This window comes from Schistocerca piceifrons, chromosome 4, assembly GCF_021461385.2.
Source record: "Schistocerca piceifrons isolate TAMUIC-IGC-003096 chromosome 4, iqSchPice1.1, whole genome shotgun sequence".
In the NCBI taxonomy this organism is placed as follows: Eukaryota; Metazoa; Arthropoda; class Insecta; order Orthoptera; family Acrididae; genus Schistocerca; species Schistocerca piceifrons.
This window is the reverse complement of record NC_060141.1, coordinates 584,021,197-584,045,139: the sequence shown is the minus strand read 5'-3', so window position 1 is coordinate 584,045,139 and position 23,943 is coordinate 584,021,197. Positions and strand designations below refer to the sequence as shown.

At 39.4% G+C, this 23,943-nt stretch overlaps 1 protein-coding gene across 3 annotated transcripts in view; it reads right to left on the bottom strand.

Moving 5' to 3' along the window:
* LOC124796393 (guanine nucleotide-binding protein subunit beta-5) overlaps positions 1-23,943 on the bottom strand; it is a 162,726-nt gene that overhangs the window by 123,600 nt on the left and 15,183 nt on the right. The window lies entirely within an intron of this gene.

Below are 23,943 nucleotides of genomic sequence, written 5' to 3'. Positions count from 1 at the left end.
TGGGAGCTTATAACCTCACAGCTATTTACAGCCTGCTCCAGCCAGCCCTCAGTGGAGCTGTGCTACCAGACATTGATTTAAGGGACAGCTTCAAACCAACTGTCAGTTTACTTTTTTGGTCCTAGGATGGTAGTTCTGAGCTTAAATGTCAACTGGTTTTGTATTTCATGTTGTAAAGTGTCTGCATTGACTGCCAGAAGAGTAATGGCATAGACCTAAATGAAGCAGTGTCATGTTTGCTCATCTCTTGTTCAAAGACAAGGATATTTGCTGGTTCAGATCTCACTGGACTACAGATGTGTATCACTTCAGTTTTTTTCCCCTCCTGGAAATAATCAGAATGGAATTCAGTAACAAAATGGTAAGAAAACCTTTGCACTACACCAACTGAACGATCAGCCTATTTTTATTTTTAATTTTTTATTTTTAATTGTCAATGTTGTTCTACAAAGCAATAAATTTCATTCATTATTAGTGTGTTATTGTTGTTATTATTACTGTTAAGTCATTCACTTGCAAGAGATTTCCTATCCCTATTTGGTACAGATCCATATAACCAGTGAATCTGGAAAAGAAGGAATGTTGGCTATTTTACCACACAGAATATGCAACATTAGAAAATATCAAGGGATAACACTAAATAAAAACCAAACGCATTTGCACCTACATTCTAAGTACCTGTATAAGAAGAGTATGACAAACATTTCCCTATATAGCTATCCAAAGCACAGCTAAGAATTGGCAACATCACTGCAAATATTTGGCAACCCAGCAATGACGTAGTCACCTCCACGTGTGGTCTTGAATTGTTCTGCCAAATTCACTTTGAATTCCCTTTCCATTTTAATGACTTGTGCTATATAATCCCTTTGTAAGATGAGAGAGAGACAGAAAATTTAATTTTTGGACTCCAGAAAACCTGTACTTCATAAGTAACAGCTGTTCTTATCTTTAACATTGTGTTATGAGGTTCAGCGAGCAATATTGCGATGCGAGGCACCTGCTCCCAGTAGTGTCTTTCACACTTGGCTTGTGATGCAGTGGCTGGTGAGTTCTCACTTCTAATTGTGGTACAGATCAGTGACTCTAGGTTATTATTTTCTGTTTTATTTAATCCAGCTGCATATTGCTAGAAGAAATTCTTTAACAAAATCTGAAAGAAACATTTACACATTAAGTCCTCTCAAGAGCTCGACTCAGCAAGTTGGTTAATGGTCATAGAGGACTGCTGTTTCTTCTTTACTATACAGACGTCTCTGAAGAATTTAGACTCTACCGTCAACAATATGAATTTTAGTTTTCTTTGTCACATAGGACCTGCACGTCACAGGAATAGTTTTGAAGTGAATGTAGTTCTCTGTGCTAAATCTGTGAAATAGCATTTAGGCTTCCCTGTAAATGTTTGCCGACACTGACCTTAGCAACTTCCTTCCACTCCGGCTAACCTCAAAAATGGGCAATTTTGTTGGTTTAAATTTAATTGAATACCTTAAATATCACTTTTGATAAGTGTTAAATTCTCCAGGAATCCATATCTGGATCCCAAAATGAGCAGTGTGCCTGTGTTGCTACAGAGCATGCACTGCAAGCTATTCACATAGTTTATCGCATACATTTACTGTAAGAAATTAAACCACAAGGGTAAAACTCATTACACCACAGTTACTGGCCATGGCTTAACAAAAACATACAAAATTTGAAGAAAGAAATTGCATGAAGTATTGCTTCTAAAAGGAAAAGAAACAAGATACAAAGTATTAAGAGTAACATTAAACAACACAGTAAGGTTGTCAGGTTGGACAACAAACATAATTAATTTTAAGCCATACTCATGTCTTGCATATTAGTGTGACACAATACTTGTCATATAAAAATGGGTCATCTGCCTCAATTTCTATCAAGCATTAAATGCAAATCGTATACATCTTTTGATGAGCATCAGTCAACAACAGCAGACCTAAAGCAATTTATACTCTCCAAAGCAATCAGGGGTGGCTGAAACTTTTGACAAAGTGCGAGGTAGCGCATCTCCACGGTGGCAACCACTGTCAGGTGCCAGCAAGTGGGCCACAGAGAGCTCTGACCCATGCAGCATTCAGAGGCAGACAGTTTGGCAAGAAATCATTCACAAAAATGTTATTGGATGCGACTGTTATTACTGGTGTGTCACTAAGTGAAATTCATTGTACCTGTGCTAGCTTTACATTATAGACTTCAGCATTCAGATGTAGGTGCTATAAAAATTTAGGCAATGAGCAGTTTCAAATGTGAGAGATTTCACTCAGATGATGCACTGTTTGCCACTACGCCACGGGTGTCGATGTAGCATGATAACCCGAACAGATGCAAGACTTCCTCCCCGAACTGCCACATTTTGCAGTGGTGTCAGATTGTGCAGATAGCTGGACTTAAGACTATTATCAGCATGGCCAGTTATTTGTCCCATGTTGCAATCAGCATGGACTTAGACTCTGCAATGGCCAGCCACCATACATGTTCTACATCAAAGAGTGTACATAGGGATCACAGCTGCCAACATCATCATAAATCGTTTTATGAGGGCGTTAGAATGTGGGTGGTAGGCAGTTGTCATCCTTCAAGTGAGGTCAGGAAATGAAATTACATTTGATACTAGTCATGGTTGGAAAACTTTTCCACAGTCAAAGATCATCGCATTGTGCCCCGTGCTTCAAAATGATCTCTTCTACAACGACCCTTGCAATATCCAGAGTTTCAGTGACAGTGTAGTGGATGAGGTAGCCAGTGCAGTCTATTATCTATTGATTCCCTAAGAGGTCAGTTTTCATCAGGTGTAATAGCGCTGCTGCAGACGAAACTGGTATTAGATGCCCCAGAGATAATTGAAGCATGTGCTTCCATCACTGGCATACTTTAGGTTGGCTCACATAGTGTCTAATGGGTCAACACAGACCTGGCCAGTGATACCTGCATCTTTTCCTGTCTAGTCTTCGAGAATCCCAGGTGAGCAGATGTTGGTGTGATGTGGAAATACTTCAGGATAGTTGACCGTAGATGAGCTGGGATAATGAGCAACCATTTCCACCCCACTGGATCATAGGTCTTCTTACACAATTTTCTGTTAATTAATTTAAATTCTCCTGTGGTCGGTTCTTCCTCCTTTGGGGCTTCTATGGTTTTCCACATTGTTGGATATTTCCTCTGGTCTGCAAAAATGTCTTTTATTGCAATGATGACAGATTTCACCCACACTCCTGAGTTCCAGCAAAGGAGTCCTTCAAATGCAATCAGTATCCTTGTGTTTGCATTCACTTTTCAAAGCCTCAGTTCCTATCTCGCCAGTCGACTCAACAGATCCTTCAGGCTAGTCAGCCAGCACAAAGAATGGTAGTCCATCCCAATGGTGGATATTTTGCCACATACATATGACTGGAACTTATTGATGGACCACAACTGCAACGCAGTGTTTCTCAGTTGTTGAGTAGCTCATCTCGCACTCGTAGAATACTTTTGAACCTTTTAGCACCCTCCTGAATTTGCAGTAGAATTGCACCTCTCTCATAACCAGTACTGTCAATAGAAAGTTCTGTCTCAGCACTCATCATCATCATCATTATACAATGTTAGGACAGGAGATGTGTGTACCTCCATAAGGAGAAAGAAAAATCTTTCTTCCACCTCGTTTCAGGAAAATTTGGTGCTTCCCTGCATTAGTTCTTGGAAGTGATATGTCTTAGTCAGAAGTCCTTTATGAATCACTGGCAGTATCACCACACTCCAGTAAAACTTCTTACTTCACAAGTGTGTCGAGGAGTCAGAAAATTTGTGACTGTTCTTATTTTCTCTGGATTGCAATGGACTCTGTCATTAACTAAGTACCCAAAATTTTTATTTCTTGGCTGAAGAAAAGCCACTTCTTTGCCTTCAGGGACTAATATGTTTTGCTAATGTCTTTGAGAAAAACAACAATGTAATTGAGATGCCAAAGACACATCGCCCATTTAAGGTGTCAAAGCAGGTTGTCCCACTAAACGCTTTAAGGTGGTTGGAGCATTACATACTCAAAACAGCATAACTCCGAACTCACAGAAGCTGTCAGGTGTTATGCATGCAGTCTTTTCACGGTCAGCCTCATCAAATACGATTTGCCAGTAGCCTGTTTCCATGTCCACAGTTGAGAAATACTTTGCTCCATTTAAGCAGAGTGGACATCACAAGTATGCGGCACTGGATAGACACCTTCTTTCGTGATTGTGTTCAGCTGCCAGTAGTCAACGCTGGAATGCCATGTGCCATACTACTCCTCCACAACCAATACAGGAGAGGGTCAAGGACACTCTGAAGGTTCAGTAATGTCATCTTGCACCATCTTACCCACTTCCTTGTCAATTGTGCATCATTCAGCTGGAGACACCCAGTAAGTGTGTTGATATAGTGTTTTATCATGGTCCACTTGGTCTGTCTTTTACTCATTCAATATTTGAAAACATATGAATGTTGGCGCAGGACATCTAACATTCACCAATGTTGTTCCTTGGTCGGGCCACATCCTATTGGCACTTCAATAGTAGTGTCCTCAGTCATGTTGTTGTTGAGGTAGCGGAACACGATTCTTTATCGGTAGTGCTGACCTTCTCATCCTGGACTGATTCTGCTATTCCTTCACACACCTTTAGGGGTGTGCAACGTTGAGTATGACAGTTAGTGATATAATGTTCTCCTTAATCATTGCCACTGTCATGATTGCTGCTGATATGCAGTTTTCCTTTGTAAGTCTGAGTAACTTTTGCAACCAATAAACACTTCAGAGTTTAAGTGAGAGAGACAAAAACATGGAAACACCAACAATGCCTAATAAGGTGCAGGAACCCCAGTAGCATTGAAAACAGCTTCCACTCATTTTGGAATGGATAAGTGCAAATATTGTATGATTCTCATGGTAATCTTATGGCGTTCTCCCTGCAAAGTGGTGGCATGTTCAGATAACAACGATGGTTCAAATATGGCAACTGTGACAGCCAGGGAAGATGCAACAAGTCATCCTCATGCTCGCAAAATCAGTCCATGACAATGCAAGCTCTGTGAACAGGGGCTGTCATTTGGAACATGGCATCGCCATTTGGGAACAAAACATACCATTGGATGGACCTAAGCAACCAAAATGGTCACATAATAGATGGTAATAATGCAACTTGCAGAGTAACCATTGGGCCCGTGAAATACCATGCTATACCCAAATCACCACCGAACCCCCGTCATGTTTCACTCTTGGGACTCGAACTCTGCGAGAAGGTGGAAACTGTGTGAAACAAGACTTCTCTGACCGAATGACTTTCTTCAATTGCTCAGTAGCCTAGGTTTTATGGCTTCAGTACCATGTTTTACTGTTACTGTCATCTGGATCACTGGTGAATGGTTTTGGCATTCAAGATCACCTATCACTTCCCTGCATATGGAGCTCCCTTTGTGCAGTTTGGTTCTGACAGGGTTCATGAGTGCAACATTCAATTCTGCAGCGAATTTTGCAGCTGTTGTCCTCTCATTTTTTGTAACAATCCTCTTCAATGACTAACTGTCATAATTGCTCCACCCACACACCTTCTTCCACATTGTGACTTAGTGAATAATGTTCTTCGATTTTCCTTAAATGCGATATAAATCTTCAATATGGTGACCCTTGAAACACCAATCACTTCAGCTATATTGGTCATGGAAGCACCAAGCATCCATCATAAAAGCATTGACAATTTGCCCATGTTTGAGTTCACTTAGCTCCAACAAAATGCACTCACAACTACACAGAATGCTGTTTTGACCATGACTGACATTTTCAACGTACTGAGGACATTGCACAGACGCTATTTGCAGTCAAATACATCAGCGCAACCTGTAGGATCTGCTAGCTTTCTGCATTTATGTTCAACCACGCATTTGCCATGGAGTTTCCATATTTTTGTCCAACTCCTGTATATCGACAACTGGAACTTGTCTCACTGACGAAGGTGAATAATCTCGTCTTCCATGGCAGACAAATGCTAAGGGCAATCTTTGTTGTTTATGGAATGGCTTTATCAATGTGAAATTCTGATTTTCCGCAATTGACAACTGCTTGTGATGCCTGCAAGAAGTTCCATCAGATAATAACATTATGATTACAGTCTGTAAAATGACAAATTTAAAGTGCTATGTTCTGTCACTGATTGCTATTCTTGGAATACACGCTCCTATCAGTTGGATGTGCTTCTCATTCGTGACTTTCAGCACAATTGCTTTTATATCACAGAATATATTTTTCTTTAGCTGGCGACGATAGGCTTTCAACATTAAAGTAAAGAAGCCTCAGTTGACTAGTGCCCACATAGATTGGCTGTCCACCTTCACTGATGTGATGCCCAGCCTCCAAAGGGAGTTGCCTCACATAGTTTTCCTGAACTCGACAGCAAGGTGAGTGGCTAGTACCTCCATATAGCACTGAGGAGTGGCTATATCAATCTAGCGAGTGACCACTTGCAAGGTACAGCAATGCACTTCATCCAGCAGGTTCACTATAATTGTCTGCATCTGACTGAAGTGAATATGGTGGCTGTGATAACTGACAACTTGCAGAATAATAGTTAATGCCCTAACTCTCTGCAGTAACATACACCATTTCTAGGGCATCCAAAGTGAAAAAATACTGGCAGTTTGTCCTCTGCCCTCTAAAAAGTTTGGTGTCCTGTAGGGTCTTATACTTGGCTAAGGAGATGGTTGGATCTGCATTGGTCAGATTCTGGGTCGTCTTCTGATGGCTGCTGTGTAAGTCCATGTTCACCGAGTCTATTCTTCATGGCAAGTTCAACTGGCGGCAGAGATGGCTGCTAAACATTCCTCAACATTCTCTATTACGTCCCGATACACTGTGTGATCAGTAGTATCCGGACACCTGACCGAAAATGACATACAAGTTCATGGCGCCCTCCATTGGTAATGCTGGAATTCAATATGGTGTTGGCCCACCCTGAACCTTGGTGACAGCTTCCACTCTCACAGGCATATGTTCAATCAGGTGCTGGAAGGTTTACTGGGGAATGGCAGCTCATTCTTCACGGAGTCTGCACTGAGGAGAGGTATCGGTGTCAGTCAGTGAGGCCTAACACAAAGTTGGCATTCCAAAACATCCCAAAGGTGTTCTATAGGACTCAGGTCAGGATTCTCACTTCCCGCCTAACTGTCTTAGTACTTGCAATGGATCTTGATGCAGTTTGCAATTCCTGTGTGATGGTCTGGATAGATGTCTGCCTATTACACATTATGACCCTCTTCAACTGTCAGCAGTCTCTGTCAGTCAACAGATGAGTTCGGCATGCACGCTTTTGTGCTGTACGTGTCCCTTCACATTTCCACTTCACTATCACATCAGAAACAGTGGGCCTAGGGATGTTTAAGAGTGGGGAAATCTCGCATACAGACATATGACACAAGTGACACCCAGTCACCTGACAACGTTCAAAGTCTGCGAGTTCAGCGGAGCACCCCATTCTGCTCTCTCACGATGTCTAATGACTACTGAGCTCACTGATATAGAGAACCTGGCGGTAAGTGGCAGCACAATGCACCTAATATGAAAAACGTATGTTTTTGGGGGTGTCCGGATACTTTTGCTCAAATAGTATACAGGGTGTTACCAAAAGGTATGGCCAAACTTTCAGGAAACATTCCTCACACACAAATAAAGAAAAGATGTTATGTGGACATGTGTCCGGAAATTATTAATTTCCATGTTAGACTTCATTTTAGTTTCGTCAGTATGTACTGTACTTCCTCGATTCACTGCCAGTTGGCCCAATTAAAGGAAGGTAATGTTGACTTTGGTGCTTGTGTTGACATGCGACTCATTGCTCTACAGTACTAGCATCAAGCACATCAGTAAGTAGCATCAACAGGTTAGTGTTCATCATGAACGTGGTTTTGCAGTCAGTGCAATGTTTACAAATGCGGAGTTGGCAGATGCCCATTTGATGTATGGATTAGCACGGGGCAATAGCCGTGGCGCGGTACGTTTGTATCGAGACAGATTTCCAGAACGAAGGTGTCCCAACAGGAAGACGTTCAAAGCAATTGATCGGCGTCTTAGGGAGCACGGAACATTCCAGCCTATGACTCGCGACTGGGGAAGACCTAGAACGACAAGGACACCTGCAATGGACGAGGCAATTCTTTGTGCAGTTGACGGTAACCCCAATGTCAGCGACAGAGAAGTTGCTGCTGTACAAGGTAACGTTGACCACGTCACTGTATGGAGAGTGCTACGGGAGAACCAGTTGTTTCCGTACCATGTACAGCTTGTGCAGGCACTATCAGCAGCCGATTGGCCTCCACGGGTACACTTCTGTGAATGGTTCATCCAACAATGTGTCAATCCTCATTTCAGTGCAAATGTTCTCTTTATGGATGAGGCTTCATTCCAACGTGATCAAATTGTAAATTTTCAACATCAAAATGTGTGGGCTGACGAGAATCCACATGCAATTGTGCAATCACGTCATCAACACAGATTTTCTGTGAACGTTTAGGCAGGCATTGTTGGTGATGTCTTGATTGGGCCCCATGTTCTTCCACCTACACTCAATCGAACACGTTATCATGATTTCATACGGGATACTCTACCTGTGCTGCTAGAACATGTGCCTTTACAAGTACGACACAACATGTGGTTCATACACGATGGAGCTCCTGCACATTTCAGTCAAAGTGTTCGTACGCTTCTCAACAACAGATTCGGTGACCGATGGATTGGTAGAGGTGGACCAATTCCATGGCCTCCACGCTCTCCTGACCTCAACCGTCTTGAGTTTCATTTATGGGGGCATTTGAATGCTCTTGTCTACGCAACCCTGGTACCGAATGTAGAGACTCTTTGTGCTCGTATTGTGGACAGCCGTGATACAATACGCCATTCTCCAGGGCTGCATCAGCGCATCAGGGATTCCATGCGACGGAGGGTGGATGCATGTATCCTCACTAACGGAGGACATTTTGAACATTTCCTGTAACAAAGTGTTTGAAGTCATGGTGGTACGTTCTGTTGCTGTGTGTTTCCATTCCATGAATCATGTGATTTGAAGAGAAGTAATAAAATGAGCTCTAACATGGAAGTAAGCATTTCCGGACACATGTCCACATAACATATTTTCTTTCTTTGTGTGTGAGGAATGTTTCCTGAAAGTTTGGCCGTACCTTTTTGTAACACCCTGTATATGGAGTGGACATTTGTACTTGCTATTTCTTGTGTGCTCAGTCTGAAGTTTCTGGCTTGCACAAACTGCTATCTCTCTTCTCGTACTACCTGGTGCACGAGAGAGACAAAGTCATGACAGTCTTCCACTACTGCTACAGGGATACCTTTGGGAGTCTGTCATTGTCTTTCAGCTGCTCTTCTCCTGTGCACTGGCACAGCTTCATGAATTCCTCTGTTGTTGTGGTACCCTTTACCAGAATAGCTAGGCACATGTCTTCTGTGATTCCCTTCATCAAATTGAGACTCTGTTGGCTTATATCATACTAGACTTAACAATGTGGCATATGGCCAAAACATTCTGTAAGACTGTCGTTTCCTCATGATGTTGGGCTTTGCTCTTGAACTGTTCTTTCACTAAGCACATCTGCTGCTGATTGTTGTCAAGGACTGAAAATTGTCCCACCTATTGAGCTTATCTTCATTGTTCTTGAACCACTTGTGTGGTGACTCATCCACCATCATCGTCATAAACTAAAGGCTATGCTTTGTCGATTTAGTCATCTCCCTCTCTCCATTGTCATCCTCTTCAATTCTTCATGTGATTTTATCCCCATATCTTCTTTGATGTTATTAAAATACATTGCCCTTGGCCTGCCTCTTGGTTTTTTCCCCTTTTAGCAGTGTTCGGTTCTCATTCACTTTTCGTAAGACCTGTTCATTACTTTTTCTATCTACCCAGCTTGTTTTCGTCATTCTTCTCCATATCCACATTTCCACAGCTATCAGTCTCTTTTTCCTCTGCCTTTTCCAGAGTCCAAACTACACATCTGTATGTTAAGACACTACAGACAAAAGTTTTGGCAAACTTTTTCCTACTTTTTAGGCTTATATGATTGTCTGTTAGTAAATTCCTTTTGTTTTGGAAAGCTTGCTTTGCCAAGGCTATTCTTCTCTTTATATCTGTGATACATTTACTGTTGTCAGTGACTGTGCTGCTCAAATAACAGAAGTTCTCAACCTGCTCTAAACCATTATCTTCTAGTTTAATATTAACTTTACCATTTTCTTTTGTCTTCCCTACTACCATCGTTTTTGTTTTCTTCTTATTTATTTTTAGATTAAATTCTCTTAGGATTTTGGCAAATTTTAGCAACATAAACTCCATTTCCTTTACCGAGTCAGCAAGTACTACTATATCATATGCAAAACGGATACAATGTATTCGTTCCCTGTTAATTTTAATTCCTTTGGTTATTCTTTTCAATTTTTCAATGGTTCTTCCAATAAATAAGTTGAACAAATATGGTGATAATGGGCATCCTTGCCTTAGTCCTCTCCTTATTTTTGCTTTCTTCTTCACACCATTCACTTCTATCTCTGCTTCCTGCCTTTTATACAAGTTCCAGATTAATCTTCTGTCCCTCCAATCAAGATTTATTTCCTTTATTGTTCAGAATAACAATTTTCAATTGACCATGTCAAATGCTTTTTGTAAAGGTCAAGAAGGTTTTCCTATTAACTCCAATTCGTCTTTCTAATACCATCCTCAGAGATAGTATTGCCCCTTTTCCGGATCTGAAACCAAATTGGTCTTCTCCTAGGTTTGCCTCAATTTTCTTTTTTATTCGATTTTTGTATTATGTTTAACATTATTTTGGAAGTGTGGGATAGTAAGGAGATAGTTCTATATTTCTCACAGTCCAGAGCATCCAAGTAACAGTAAATATTTGCCAAATGCATTATTTCATCCCACCTGTTTTGTTTGGTGATTCAGCTGAATCCTTTCAGCCATTTTGTCAGGTCCTGACCAGTGTCTCTGGAAGACACCGATGGATGCCTGATGTGCAGCTCACTTACTGCTGTTTTGGAAGCCACTGGTCTCCTGAATATACGGACCTTTAGAACAGTGTACTGCTAGTATTCCAGTTCCTGTCCATGTAGGCAACAACTTTTACTTTGCCTAACTGTATAGATAACGTCATAGATGTTTTGAAGTACCTAGCATCTCCACCAGTATCATGTTGCAACCACACTCAAGTCCCAATGAGTAAGCAGGATTGTCAATGAATGCAAGAATTAGCACTATCAGCAAATTTATTGCAGACACCAGTTAACAGACAGAACTTCCATCTGGGTGGAGAGTGCTGCTGTTTATACAAACACCGAGTATTCTAGAACATGCAAACATTGCAAACATAAGAAATTCCAAAAACCTTCAAGAAATGATAACTACTAAATAAGATATATTTGCTCGTGATCGGATTTGAACTGGTGACCTAGAGCACACCAGTCAGCAACACTAACTGCTACTCCATCCTAAAAGTAGCACAGCTCGCAGCAATATTTTGAGACTGTGTTAACAGTTTTCAGACTACTTCAACACTTCATCAACAGTAAAAAAATCTTTAACAGCTAAACATTATTACCATCTGGAGTAATACTTGATGATACAGTAGTAAGACAGTGCGTATTTGTTTCCACATGAAATTTGTCACAGGAGTTGTAAACCAATACGCACCAGCTACTTTAGAATGTGGTGATAATTGTCAAATTGTAAACAACCCACCAATATGATACGAAGTGACAATCAGACACCTAAGGTAATTTGTGTAAGGAAGGCTAACTTACAAATATCAAATAAGAATTCTTTGTTCAACAGTCATGGAACTGATTGTTTAACAATGTAGTGCTGTCACTTCATGCAGAAAGTGGTAAGTAAAGTTTCAAATGTACAGCACAAATCCTCCACACAGTTACAAATTTTTGCTTGTCCACTTGCAGAACTGTCATTGAAGCAGAGCTAACTAAATTAAATATTTATTTGACTGCCTCACAATGTGATATAGATATGGTAATCCTATGTTCAAAGAAATTGTATTCTATTAGCATGCACATTTAACGCAAACACCACTGTAGGGGGGGGGGGGGGGGGGGGGGGGAATAAATAAAAATCATTTAATGGAAGATCAAAACAGTTCACATTAAGGCAATTCTCTTCAAATAAAAAAAGATGAGTGGGGATTATAGTAATCTCCAAGCTGGTAAAACATGATGTAGCTTCTACTCTCAAATTTTCACTCTTGATACTTGCAACTCTAAACTTTTACTTTTATTTCACACGTCGGTTTTAACTTTGTTCTACCAATGCTTCTCTCTTACTCTGCAAGGATCACATATGATTTGAAGGACTGTATTACTTATCAAGTTGTAAACACAATACAAACAGGTGAAAGAGTACGAGTACCACCAGGTTATTGACACCTATTTTGATTGAGCATCATGTTATCTGACAATGAGAACACTACAAAAATATCAGGAAAAGTTTTCCCAGTTGGTTGTGGAATATGTAAAGTTTTAAGGCAGTCTCCTAGTCTCTCTACAGGACAATATAAAACTCTGACAAGACAATAGTTAGGTCAACTGAGGCAATTTGCAAGATTTTTAGAGGTGCAAACCTTCAGCTGAACTACCTTCCATTATAAGCTGGACTGTTATTTTCTATGTTACGACAAAGGTAAACAAGATCCATCTGGAATAAAAATGTTGTTGATTGCATTTTAAGTCATTGCGTCAGATTAGTTTTCTGTTTAAATACTTTCTGGAGAGGGCAACCACAGCTCAGAGACATTGTGAATAACAATAAAATTCAAAAGCCATTCAAATTATCAAAAAAATTATAGCAATTAAAACATCGAGAATGATGAGGTGTTGCCAAGAGCCACGTAGCTGTATGAAAATGTTTTATTCCCAACTACTGCTTCCACATTAGTATACACACACCTTCACATTTACATATCAAGAATACAAATCACTGTGAGAAATTTGAAATGGTCATGATACAGAACCATAGCATTGGTATTAAACAAAAAACAGTGACAAGTACTCACAGTGCTTATATTTCCATAATGTAGATCGACAATTACAGAGTCCCAGCTTTCAGGAAGTTGTCCACGTTAAGAATCAAACCACATTGGTGCACTGTCGTAATAAAATTGAATATATGCAAAAGATGCTTTTCAAAACATACAAATCATGATTGCTGATGAGCCAGGCCAAAAAAAAGGGGGGGGAGGGGGGGGGGGGGGGGAAGGGAAGAAAAAAATAATGTAAGAGACTACTGCTGTGAACGGGGATAAAATGCCTATGAATCAACTAAAGCCTAGGGAAATTACTAAAAGCACACAGGAAATATCTTCTGCAGAATAATACTCTTGTATGGAACGAAACATCGAGAATGGTAGGAATCTGAAAAATATCTTACTAGATAACACCCTGTAGGATATATTATAAGATGCGGTAGATACCAGCTGTATATAACCAATCCAGTAAAACTTAAAATTCCATGTAAAGTGCGCACTTCTGCCGTACTGCTAACGGGATGATGTGTCATAAACAGACCATGGAGGCTAGCAATACACTGGAAGGCAGAAGGCTACAGTGCCAAAGAGAGAGGAAAAAAAAGTAAACACATGAACTGCTTCAAGAAGGAAATTGTAACTAGGAAAACAACCAAACACTGGGAACTGCATTACAGAACTTTCAAAAATCTGTAGTTTATTGTAGGTATAAAACAAAAAATACAACACAATCTAGTTTACATCAGTATCTCAATATTATAAAATTACCAGAGTAGTACTATTTGAATATTATACAGTTGCTACATTAACATGAATCTCATCCAAGCAGCTACTGGTGACAATTCAGATAATCAAAATTCGATTGGAGTTTGTAGTGTCTCAATGCAATCTGATTGTTGAAAGTGGCATTTCTGAGATGTTATTGCCACAGCTTTGCATCCAAAGCCACAACATTGTAGTTATTACCAAATGAGGGTGCTATGTAAACAGCCAGCTATCTGGGATAAACTCATCTTTTGAGAACTGTCTAATTTTTTCAGTAAAAAATACTTCCTGGTGTCCACCTACTCAGTACCTTACAACAGGAAAGAAAGATTTGTGACTGTCAGAGAAGAACTACATAGGAACTGGAATGTGGAGGGGTTGCTAACTGGGAAGCAGTAAAAGGACTGGGAGAAGGAATTCTATATTTTAAAAAAATGTGTGTGTCAGCTATCGGACTTTAATGGAAGAAAGTAACTGATAAAAGTGGGCATAGAAGGATACAACAGATATCTGCCATAATCAAGAGACTCAAGGTAAAAGGGACCGACAAGAAGAAAAAAGAACTGTTGCCAAATAGTTTAAATTTGAGTCCAGTGTAGGCCCTCAAGTCCTGTAAAAATAGGAGAGTTCCATCTTATTACCACCCTCAAACAAAATACAGGCCTTAGTCATGCTGCAGACTTTGAGGCTCTACGTGAAGAACTCACAAAGGAAGTTGAGGAGTAACAATGGGCACAGTAGGTGACAAGTCCAGGGAGGGATAGGGTGCATGCCAACGTACATTTTAAGTTATTCCAGTGTCATTTTGGGCCATATATAAACAAAATGGTAGCAAAGCTGAAAGCTAGAAATTCCCTTAACTAGAAGAGAACAGATTTGCAACTCGCTTTAAATGTTCACACAACAAAGTAACATAGTATATAATGACTACAATATCAATGAGCCACTATTATAAACAGTCAACTCATACAAATAGCCATGTGTAACAATTTATGGGGATATGAAATTGGAATGATCAGTGGCAGACTGGCTAATTGATAGGATACTAGAATAATGAAATCAGTCAACTAAGGAGTCTGCCTACAATCATTTGTGCATCTCATCTTAGAATATTGCTCAGGCATACAGGACCCATATCAAAAGAGGACTAATATGGGATACTGAATGTATACGGAGAGGGGCAAACATAAATGATCAAATGCCGGAAAACCTGAAATGACAGAAGTGTCACAACAGCCATCCGTTATGCCATAATTGTCTACATGCAAAGTTTCAATAACCTGTATTATATGTGGAATCTAAGAATATACAACAGCCTCCTACATATCACTTCTGTAGATACCCAAAAGACAAGTTTAGATTAATTACAGCTCACACATATGCATTTAGGCAGCCATTCTTAGCATGAAATGGAAGAAACGCAAATAAAAGATATAATGAGAAGTACCCTCTGCCACCCACTTCATAGTGATTTGTAGAGTATGTATGTAGATGTAGTACTTCCACCACATCTGGAGGACATTCAAGCACCAGAAAGCACTTGGAAATTAAGCACAAAGGAGACCTCTTACTGTGGTCATAGCCACAGAGCCATACTGACGGAAGAGCTCTTTTTGTGCTAAACACAAGGAGGTAAGAAATTACCACAGATGTTAATGATTTGATAACAAAAATGTACGTATCAAGACCATTACAAAAGATACAATTTCTGATGATTACAGTGTTATGACAGTTTAATTATGACCGAATACATACTAAAGGAAATGAAACAAATGTTTGAACTATACAAGATCAACGCAATTCCACAAGTCTCTAAGATGGGGTAGTCGCAATATTTCTAGGCAGCACAATCAAGACAGAATCCCATGTGCAGTGCAAAACAATTTAAAAATGCTTTTCAAGCAGCAGCAGCAATACAGTTAAAATTTAAGGCAGCGAAAGGCTGACATTAGGTCCACATCAATTACTAAATCCTGTGTACGGTTTACTTATTAAGTTAGACATGTTTTTACAGAAAGCCACTGAGGAATCCCCATACACAGCAATGATAAGTGATCTAAATTTAAAACAATGAATGGCAATTACCACACAAACAGTTTTCATGACCTAATAGATGCAATCTTATATGAGAGTACTTAGTCCAACAAGATTTTATCAGACAGCATATACATAAAACACAATGTAATTTCAAATAAACCACATGTTTGTGTGTGCAGGTTTAAAATCAGTTGCGGGAAGAAATTAGATGCAGCGGTCGGACGGCACCAACAAGTACCTGTTGGGCAATCCATAGATGTTTTAGTGAGTGGGTAAGGAAGAACCATGGAGTTTATATGCAGCTCTGTGCTTATTGTGTCACTGACTATTGTTATTAAAACAAGAACAGTTGAAAAAGTACTCTTGTAGATTCTTGACACAACCTTGTTAGAGGCAAGACTCATTTTATGATTCACGTTAAGAAAGGTCATGGTATCCAAGCCAACTTTCTTTTAACTGTAACTCAATTTGTTTCTAACATCCGACGAGAGACTTGCAGGAAGTTACATATTCATGTGGAAAGTGAGATTTTTATTGTGTATGGAGCTCAAATACATTGTTAGCTGACGAAAAGTAAAGTTTGTATGTCTACTTATTCCATACGTAGAAGGAGACTAAAAATTCCTTTACCTAGGGTTATTTGATGAAGAAGAAGTCAAGAGGGTTTCCAGCAGCCAGCTATTCAGTAAAGAAGAGTGGCTGCAAATTCCAAGTAAGTCACCTCGTAAAGAAGTGGAAGGTGGTTTGGGGGAATAAGCCGATATAACCCAGATCCACACTCACACTTTAAGTCGTCAGAACGTTAGAAGAGTTGAATTGCTAGACACAACTCAGAGCAAAATGTTTTTTGTAGGTAAGTTAACTAAACCAAAAACTTGTAACCAAATTATAATTTTTACTGTTGTCAGAAGATTTGAGAGAAATCCATCAGAAAATAAATACAGGGAATATAACCTCTATTGTATGTTAGGTTACAACAGCAGAACTCCACCTATCCAAACAAAAATTATCAGAGTTTCTGACTATCTGAAGTTAGAATGTGCGAGTTTGGTTTCTGCTTACCTAACTATTATTTTTCTTTTTTTTCTTTTTTCCTCTCTTCGAGATTTAGAGTCTCCTAACAGTCATCCGAGGTTTACACGACACAAGCAGGGTTCTACTTTTACACAAGTTGATCTGTCAGCTGTATTGGTATTAAAGGATGCATTGCCATTCTCATTCTTGTTCTTATTATACATATAACAGCCCTTAATGACATTTACATTTGGAGAAACTATTCTCTCCTGCTGCACAAAGAGTGCTCCTAACAACTGTCTTCCTGCAGATGTTAAAGTCAACACATAAGAATTTCACAACATCAGCTTCACTGTTGTTTTGTATACCAGTTTTAGTTGATGACCACCATTCAGTGTCCTACAAAGTTTTATGTCCCAGGAAATCAAAGTATTCAAATTGACATGCATTGCGATTTTACTTAAAAATTAAAAGCAACAAAACAATTAAAAGAAATAAAACATATTACTAAAGGCATGAAACTGAACCATTGCTAATGTGTATAAAATATCAGCTTTAACCATCAATGACTGGAGAACAAACAGAAAAAAATTCTGATACATTTGCAGAACAATCCACATTTGATTTCGGGGGGGGGGGGGGGGGGTGAATATTTATTGAAGCAACAGATTTTCATGAGAATAGATAAAGCAGTACATGCCAAGTTTCATCAGCAGTTCAACAGAGGTCTGTGCATTTTATGGAGGGGGGAAAAAAAGTTCAGGTGAGAGTAGGGCTCACAAACTGAGGGTTCTCTACCATACATGTATACTGTGATGTGTGTGGCAGAAGGTACATCCCATCGTACCAGTTGTTAGGGTTTCTTCCAATTCCATTCGTGTATGGTGCATGGGAAAAATCATTGAAGGCATCTGTGCATGCAGTAATTATTTTAATCTTATCCTCATGACCCCTATGTGAACAATACATAGAAGTTGTAGTATATACATTGAGCCTTCATTTAAAGCCAGTTCTTGAAACTTTGTTAACAAACATTCTCAGGATAGTTTACGTCTATCTTCAAGAATCTTCCAGTTTAGTTCCTTTAGTATCTCTATGACACTCTCCCATGGATTAAACAAACCTGCGACATTTGTGCTGCCCTTCTCTATATATGTTCAATATCCCATGTTAGTCCTATTCGGTACAGGTCCCACATACTAGAGAAACATTCTAAGATTGCTCACATGAGTGACTTGTAAGCAACCTCCTTGGTAAATTGACTGCACTTCCCCAGTATTCTACCAATAAATCAAAGTCTACCACCTGCTTTACCCACAACTGGGATTATGTGATGATTTCATTTCATATCCCTACAAAGTATTACACCCAGGTATCTGTACGAGTTAGCCGATTCCAACTGTGACTCATTGATATTCTAATCAGAGAATACCTCTTTTTTGTGAAGTGCACAGTTTTACATTTCTGAACATTTAAAGCCAGGTACCAGTCTCTGCATGACTATGAAACCTCATCAAGACCTGACTGAATGTTTATGCAGCTTCCATCAGAGAGATTCATTAGAGATAACTGCATCATCTGCAAAAAGCCTGACGCTACTATTAATATTGACTGCAAGGCCATTAATATACACCATGAACAGCAAGGGTCCCAAACCACTTACATGGGTTACATTCGAAGTTCATTCTGACAATGACACTCCATTCAAGATAACATGCCACATCCTCCCAAAAAATCTTCAATCCTGTAACAAATTTCACTTGATACCCCGTATTGTACTTTTCCCAATAAGCATTGGTATGGTACTGAGTCAAATGAATTTTGGAAATCAAGAAATAAGGCATCTACCTGAGTGCCTTGATCCAAAGCTTTCAGTATATCACGTGAGAAAAGTGCAAGTTAGGTTTCACATGATTTAAGTTTTCGGAATCCTTGCTGGTTGGCACGGAGAAGGTCATTCGATTCAACAAGCCTCATTATGTTTGAGCTCAGAATATGTTCTACTCAACCACAAGGATACTGAATGGTAGTATTTTGCATCACTTCTGCTATGTTTCTTGTAGATTTGTGTAACCTGTGCTTTTTTCCAAGAATTGGGCACTGTTTGTTGTTCGAGGGATCTACAATAGATTATAGTTAGAAGAGGGCTAAATCAGCCACAAATTCAGTACAGATTCTGACAGGGATTTCATTGAGGCCTGGAACTTAGTTCAGTTTTAATGATTTCAGCTGTTTCTCGACGCCACTGACACTAAATTTATTTCATTCATCTTTTCAGTGGTACAAGGATTAAACTAGGGCAGTTCTCCTGAGTTTTCCTCTGTAAAGGAACATTTGAAAACTCAGTTGCCCTCAATTTCAGCTGCTGTCTCGTTCGCTAGGGACTGGACAGTAACTTAGGTGCTACACTTTACATGTGACCAGAATTTCTTTGGTTTCTGTGAAAGCTCAGTTGACGATAATCTGCTACGGTAGTTATCAAAGGCATCATGCACTGCTCTCTTGATGCATTTTATTCAGCATCTGGCTACCTATAGCATTACTCTTTGTTTTACAGATATTACACAGTAATCACTGTTTCTTTAGAAGTTTCCTTACAGTGATGTATACCATAGAGGTTCCCTCCCATTATGTGCTGTCCTGCTGGGTACACATCTATCCAGTGTGTGGTCAACTATTCTTTTAAACTTGAGCCATAGTTTCTCTACATGCTTCTGTCCTGTGCTGAAAGTTTCAAGTTCCTCACTGAGATATGACAGTACCGATTATTTATCCAATTTACTAAACATATATATCTTTCTGCCCGGTTTAGTTGTTCTTTGTACTTTGGTAATCATTGTTGCCACAACCCAATCACAATCACTGATACCAGTTTCTAAGTGGACACCCTCAAAAAGGTCAGGTCAATTTGTTGCCATTAGATCCAATATATTTCCATAGAAGGATCCAATTACCATTTGATGCCTACCCCTGATACTGAGTCTTACCCAAACAATCTAACATGTGGCTGGAATTTCTATCGGTGGTGACAAATACACCACCTCCACTTCCCATTTGCCTATCCTTTCGATATACACTTAGATTTTCCCGAACAATCTCACTGCTACCAATTTTATGTTTCAATCAGTTTTCTGTACCTAGTATTATGTGAGGTTCACCATTTTTCCATGAGCACTTCAAACTCTGGCATTTTGTTGCGAATGCTTCGGCAGTTTGCAATTAGTATTTTAATATCCTCACCTGTGGGAGGCACTTCTTTCGACCTTACACTGATACTTCTGTGTTGCTATTGTTATCTGGAGTGGATGGAGACTTGCACAATCTATGAAACCCTTGCATACACCCCACACTGTTAGCTACCTGGGTGGCAGCCTCTGACATTTCGTGCACACCTGACCCATTTAGGAGTGAACTGCTTGAAGATATGGCATTTAAAGGTGTATGTGAAATGCCTTATTCACATGCAGTAATCGCTCCTGGAAATCTGATGATGGATTCATTCTGAAACGCATCATATGAGTAATAAAGTCATTCCTCGCCTGACGCTTGACTTTTACCATTGCGACCCAGCCAGCCGAAATGCAGAACTACTGATTGTTTTAATTGCAAGTTTGATGTCGGATAAAAAATGAGAAAGGAAATATTTTTTGTGTGATACAAGGGCTATTCAGAAAGTAGGGAACATTTTGGCATTAAAAAACCAAGTACAAGAAATACATTCCCAGATTCAGAAGGATGTAGGTTGCAGTAGGTACTGGGAGATGAAGAAGCTTGCACAGGATAGAGTAGCATGGAGAGCTGCATCAAACCAGTCTCAGGACTGAAGACCACAACAACAACAACAACAATATACATCTGAAAGAGCAACTGACATACTACTTTTCCACACAGTCACCAAACACATTGAGGCACTTAGCATAGCAGTGGACAAGCTTTGAAAGACCTTCGTCATAAAATTCTGCTGCCTGAGACTTCAGCCAGTGAGTCTCGCCCGCCTGGAGTTCTGCGTCATCGTCAAAGTGCTGTGTTGCAAGCCAGTTCTTCATCTTGGGAAACAGGTATAAGTTGCTTGGTGCAAGATCGAGGCTGTAGGGCAGATGAGGGAAAATTTCCCATTTGAATGAATTAAGGAGTTCTTTAGTGCGGTTTGCAGTGTGAGGTCAGGCATCGTTGTGCAAAAACAAAATTTTGGCCATCAGCTTTCCTTGGCGTTTGTTTTGAACTGCTCTTCTAAGGTTGCACAAAGTCTGACAGTACTGGGCAGAATTTATGGTTGCTCCACATCTGAGAAAACCAATAAGCACACATTGCCTATCCCAAAACACTGTCACCATCAACTTCCTTGCTGACAAGGTTTGCAAACATTTTCTTGGTTTTTGGGAGGACCTTGTGTGCCCCTACTCCATGGACTGTAATTTTGTCTCGCAATCAACTTATTTCATCCAAGTCTCATCACCAGTTACGATTCGATCCAGTAATAAATCACCATGTTTGTGGTAGGTCTCCAGAAATGTCAACGTTGCCCCCATTCACTGTTCTTTATGGTACTCTGTAAGCATTTTGGACACTCATCGTGCACAAAATTTGTGGTAACCTAGCTTTTGAGTGACAATTTCAAACAACAAAGTCTGTGAAGCTTGTGGAAAAGAAAGCGAAAGCTCCGTTATTGTGAAGTGACGGTTTTCACAAATCGTTTCATCAACTTTGGCAACAAGATCATCACTCAGAATGCTCGGGCATCCACTCTTCTCTTCATCATGAACGTTGGTTGGCCATTTTGTTACCGAATGCACCATTTCCAGACGAAACATTCACTCATTACATTGTTACCATACACTTTGGACAGTTCACAATAAATTTCTATGGGTTTTAGGTTTCTTGCCAACAAAAACCGTATCACAGACCGCACCTCTGAACTGACGGGATTTTCGATTGCAGCGCACATGTCAAATTCGAATATCGAAAAAACCAGACGCGCAGACACATTCCCGCTGTCACGGATGGATGCCAACTGAGCTGCCGAGCATGCACATACCATAATATATGTGATCTGGGCGCACCTAGTGGCGTCACACGGAAGCATTCCTTACTTTCTGAATAGCCCTTGTATATTTACAAATTTACGGTTTTTTGATTTTTTCTTTACTTTTACTGTGAACCCTTGCTTCTTCCCAAATTCCCTGATACTAAATCAACAAGAAGTACCCTACAGATTTTGATGAGTGCGTTTGACTGTACCAAAGTATGTGATGTTAATGGCCATATATTTTCACTGCACTGAGATAGAAGCTAACATTTATTATACTGCCAAGAGACCATAAACCTTAGCAAGTGACATGAATCACAACTTGAAATGTCCACTTGTTCCCGAAAAAAAGACATGTTAACAGACAGGCTGATAGCAGATGACAAAAATATATATATATTTTTTTTTTCATTTGATTTGATTACAAATTTACAGTTTTCAAATTTTTTCCTTTGGTTATACTGTGAAAACTTGCTTCTCACCAAATGTCATGGTCCTAGGCCAATGGGAATACCCCACAGGTTTTGATGAGTGAGTCATGAGTATTAAAATATTTGATGTATCTTCTGATTGCACTGATTTACAAGCTTCAATGTTTTACACCACCAAGGGACCATAGGCCCCAGTATGTGACATAAATGTCAACTTGATATGTCTATCTGTTCCTGAGGAAAAGTGTTTTCAACAGTCAGTCGGACGGACAGACAGACAGACAGACAGAGAACAAAGTAATCCTGCAATGGTTCCGTTTTAGCTGACTGAGGTATGGAATGTTAGAAAACCACCTAGTAAGTGCAGGTTGGCAAGAAGCTAGCAACGTATTGCATAGGAGCTGTCGTTTTTTTGAAGCATATCAAGACTCAGATGAGAAAGAGAGTTACACAGTGTTAAACTGTATACGGCTGAGATGGGCTTAAATTTAAAATTAGCATCATGAAATGACAAGAGTTCTGCAGCCGCTAAATAGAATAAAGATTGAGTGGCTGTAATGATGTGTGATAATGCTTCAGGCACTCACCATTTATCACTTTTACTCATTGGTAACTTTACCAAGATGAGCTCTAAATAAAACTGCAGACTGACTCCATGTCTGCTCCAATAATCATCGAAGCATGTGGAGGTCTGTCTGTCTGTCTCTTTTGTGAATGCTTTCATTATTAGATTGCCTTAAAATACCTTTCAGTTAAGAGGTGGTTTTTCTCTTGTTGGAAAACCCTATGTCTCACCCAGTAAGAACTGAGGGTTTCTCTCCCATTCAGCATTACATGTCTAATTCAAAGGAATCACTGCAATTGTTCTGAATCACCTTTGCAAGAATACATACATGCCATAAACATAAAATTACTCTGGGTGATTGACAGTTGGGATGCAATTCAAGAAGAAGACTCTACAGACAAAGTTGGGATTACCCTTGGCTGTTCTGGGATTAATATCAGAAAATTGTGGTTTCTGCATCAAATAAAATTATGCCTTCCCTATTGAACAAAGAATTGTAAATACAGAGAATAATAGAAAACGAATAGTAAGAAATATAATATAAAGCCAAGGCAAGAACTAAAAATTACATAGAAAGATAGAGATCAAGAGAATCCAAGGCATTTCCACAATTTAGAGAAAGAAGAAGAAAGTATATAGTATACCAACAAGAAAAACAAAATCCAGCTTCTTCCACAACTTACTTGAAGAGCACATAATCATACTGTTCAGGAGAGCAATTTTAAAGATTGAAATCAAATTTCATGGGTAGTAATGGTTAAAATTAATAAATACTAACGTCATTTGGAGGATCGTGTTATATACATAATATTTAATATAAGCTGATACCTTAAACATCAAAATTGCAGTTTTACTGGCATAATATTTGAAGTAATGTCGTGGATTACAAAGGAAAAACTAGCTGCTCTTATGTAGCATTATAGAAAATATTGCAAGTAAAACTAATTTTTGTTCAATGTTATTTGTCACAGTATTTTGTAATGAAAAACAATATTTGAAACAATAAACATATTTCTTTTTAAATAATTTATCTTTGCTATTTTAACAACATG